Below are 3,781 nucleotides of genomic sequence, written 5' to 3'. Positions count from 1 at the left end.
CAGGAACACCGGAAGATTTATCCTGGCTGTAAAAAACAAACTTTAAAGAAAAAATTTAATCACAAATCATTTTTAAATATAAAATACTACATAATTGACCATTTGTGCATTTTTAAATTTTATTTATCCGACAAAAATGAAAGTTGAAAATCCTTCCATATTAACTCTGTACCATATGTTTGGCATAAAATCGGCATGGGTTGCCGGTGTTTAATCAAAATAATATTTACTATATGAGTTATTGGGATCAAATGGAATAAAATAAGAGGGTATGCATATTTAAATTCATGAAAAAAAATTCTTCCTTATGTCCTGGGACACCCTAATGTACCTAGATTTAGTATTACACCTGGCTTGTTGATGTTTACGACAGACTGCAAAAATGCTTACTGATTGACTATTAAATATTACGCTCGTTCATAGCTGCATATTTCATCAATTATTATACATTGTTTATGTTGAATTCATTATTTTTCGTTAGTAAACTTTTGTTTTTATTCACTATTTATGTTGTCACTATTATAATTTTTATATACTTTAACAAAGATGCCATCAATTTTTACACATTTTTTACAGTTTTTTAAACTCGGTTAATACTCTGCTTACCTTTGTGTTGCTGCTATTCATTGTTTACATTTTATTACTACTACAATAAACGATTCATATCAATATCTTAATAATTATGTGTGGAAGTTATGTTAACCTTCCAGCGGGCGCGCTGTCGTAAAATTTACGACAAACGCGCCTTATCGCTTCCCCCACTCTTGCGACTTAGTTGTAAGCATCGAGCTTCGAGCTATGCTAGAGTCAAATCAAATGTCAAACATTTACCGCAAGATATAAATGCTTTTCTCAAAGTGAATTACGGTAGGGCAGTTGAACCGATAACAGAATAATAAAACAGAAGCTTTCCAAAATGCGGTGTTTGTCGGTTATGTGCACTGGATAAGAAAAGATCCTCCGCATCAATGAAGTTTGCCGTTGCCAGTCCTTTACATCCAAGAACCATCTTCAGTTGAGGTGGTTTGTAACAATTGTAAGGATGTGAATATTGATTCTGACTAAATAGGTCGATAAAATATTTTGTTTTGAAATATTAACATGTTTAGAGTGTTGCTTCGTTTTTTTTAAAAAAGTCAAATATATTTTTTTTTAAGTACTGCCTATTATGATTTTTCATATCTTTAAAGAAATTCCCTAACGTTTGTATAAAGAAAACACCACTTACATGGAGAAAACTTGATGACGTAAAATTTACGACAAGCGCCCGCTCAAGGGAAATTTCTCAACGCGCCCGCTGGAAGGTTAATAGTTTTGATATATTATGATATATTTGATATATCACATAATCTACTTACAGAAGTACAGGCTTCAGTAATTTCTAACCCAAATCAACAAAAATTACAACATTGCTAATCAACACATAATCCACCTTGCGGAATTTTCACCTCATTCCGTATTTTCCATTATCCGAGTCAATTATCCAGAATATGCTTAGTGCGAACCCCGAGTACCGGGCATAATAATAATTGACCGTGTTAAAAATAACCCCGTGTCAATATCCCTGAGTGACGGGCGGGCGGAGTGACGGGTGGACACTCAGAGCATAAAGCCGCCCCGTGAGCGACGCGCGCGACAGGGCCAAGGGGGCGGTAGAAAAATAGGACGCTAATGCCCGTAACAACGGGGAGGTATATTATATGAGATGCTTTAATTACGTTAAACAATATTGGCATTTTTAATCGGAATGCCATTGAATAAAATAAATCTTAAACTGTGTTTAAAAAAACAAATTCGTTACCTGGACATTAATGCCGAATTACACCTGCCGACAACTCAAATCGTGTGATCAATACAGTGAGACAATTTTCTCAGAAATTCCTCCATCGCGAATCCATGTTAACAACACTTTAAACTCATCTCAATGAACTGACTCGTCCACCATCTCTTCTATATGTGATCATCTCTACTCTCCAATAAGTTGCCCAGCCGAGTAACAAAGCAAGTGACTCGGCCGAACACTCGGCCGATAATTCTCGGCCTAATTCACCTTTACTATTTGAATGTTTTTAATCAAATTTTACAGTGGCCACGATTATTTTTATTTTTAAAACTGCAGTTCACAAAAATTAGCGTAAAAACTATGTACATTAGTTGCACGTGAGATTTAAAATTGAATAGCCTTAAAATGTGTACCCTTCACCCCCCCCCCCCCCTTTGTCCCTTGTCCCCTTTCCATGACCCGGGCCCAAAGACAAGGAGTATTGTTATCGTTGCATTCTTACCGCGAACATTCGTGTCATCTTGAAAACCCGCATATGTTGAACTCGGCTGTGACCGTTTTTGGAGCACACATCGTCCAGTGAAACGTTTTACCCGCCGCAGTGAATGTTACTGTTTTTGTTTTGTGTTAAGTGAATTTCAAAAAAAGGGAATTGCCCCTTAATTGTATGCAAGCTGATAAGTGTAAAATAAGAAACCAGCGGCTTATGGAGGACGAGACCAGGGTAAGTCTTTGGCCTTTCCCAATCATTTCCTTTTGCAAACACTAAGGCAAATTCAATTCGTTTTTTGTTTGTCTTAATCTATATTGCACCACCGCATCCGCACCCCCGCACAATTGCGAACGAAAGGTTTGCGCACCACCATACATTATTATTACATTAAAGTTTCATGACGAAATTAGACAGGCTCGAATTTCAGCTTACCTACCACTATTACACTCCCAGAATCACACACGGACGGAAATAAACATTGAAGAAATTATAAAAAGAGACAATTTTACCCACTTAAATTACACGAACTAGAATTATACCTATCAACAACGCCGAACCTAACCTTTTTATTCCAATATAAAATTTGTTTTGCAAACACCAAACAATCAAAGTTTGAAACCAACTTATTGAGAAATGTTTTTTGACGTGTAGGTAATATGTAATTAAAGTAAGTGAAGTCAAATACCCTATAATATTTATAATACCTCAAACTTCTAACATTTCTCATACATTCTGATGGCAACGTCCTACACTAGAGCCTCTTAGCCATTTGAGTTGTGCTTCTTGGTTTTCTTTCGTACATTTTTTATAAATTTTTGGTAATAATAATTTTACTATAATGAAATTATTATAATAATACTTTACGTTAATAAATTATAAATATCTAAAAAAAGTAATTAGGTAATCTACAACCGACCTGCTTTTGAACTGCTTTTTTTGCTCATTCATGAGTATTAACCCTGTCTTTGATGGTTCGGGTGATAAAATACCAAAAAAAAATCAATATAATATTTAATAAGATGAAAAAAAAAATATAAATCAACGTATTTAATATTTTCAATTATTCAAAACATATTTTACAAAAATGTGTTTGGAACATCAACATTGACGATGATTTATAACTTCAACGTGAACTCAGAATGGTACAAGGAATTGATATGGCTCTGTTGAATTAACCTTAAAACGTTTATAATTTATTTTTATTGCATTATCCACTTTTAAGTAATCAAGAACATTAAATTTGCTTGGATTTAATGTTTGGGGATCTGGCGAGAAGGCATGAAATGAAAGAAGTTGTCGGGTTGTGAGAGTCAGGATGCCGTAATATGAGTTGAATTTGGGACCGATGATGAAGACCTTGGATGCAGGCGGTGAAGTGTTGGTCAATATGCGGGTCAGTGAGTCGACGCCGCTGCTGGTGACCGGACTCGTTGATTTATCAGGTACTGGTGAAGGCCATGGGCCTTCCGGGTGACCCAGTGCTGAACAGGGAAGCCGAAAGGTGC

This window comes from Hesperophylax consimilis, chromosome 3 (genome assembly GCF_061612785.1).
Source record: "Hesperophylax consimilis isolate HC1 chromosome 3, BYU_Hcon_1.0, whole genome shotgun sequence".
In the NCBI taxonomy this organism is placed as follows: Eukaryota; Metazoa; Arthropoda; class Insecta; order Trichoptera; family Limnephilidae; genus Hesperophylax; species Hesperophylax consimilis.
The sequence above is the reverse complement of the archived record's forward strand: the minus strand, read 5'-3'. Positions refer to the sequence as shown.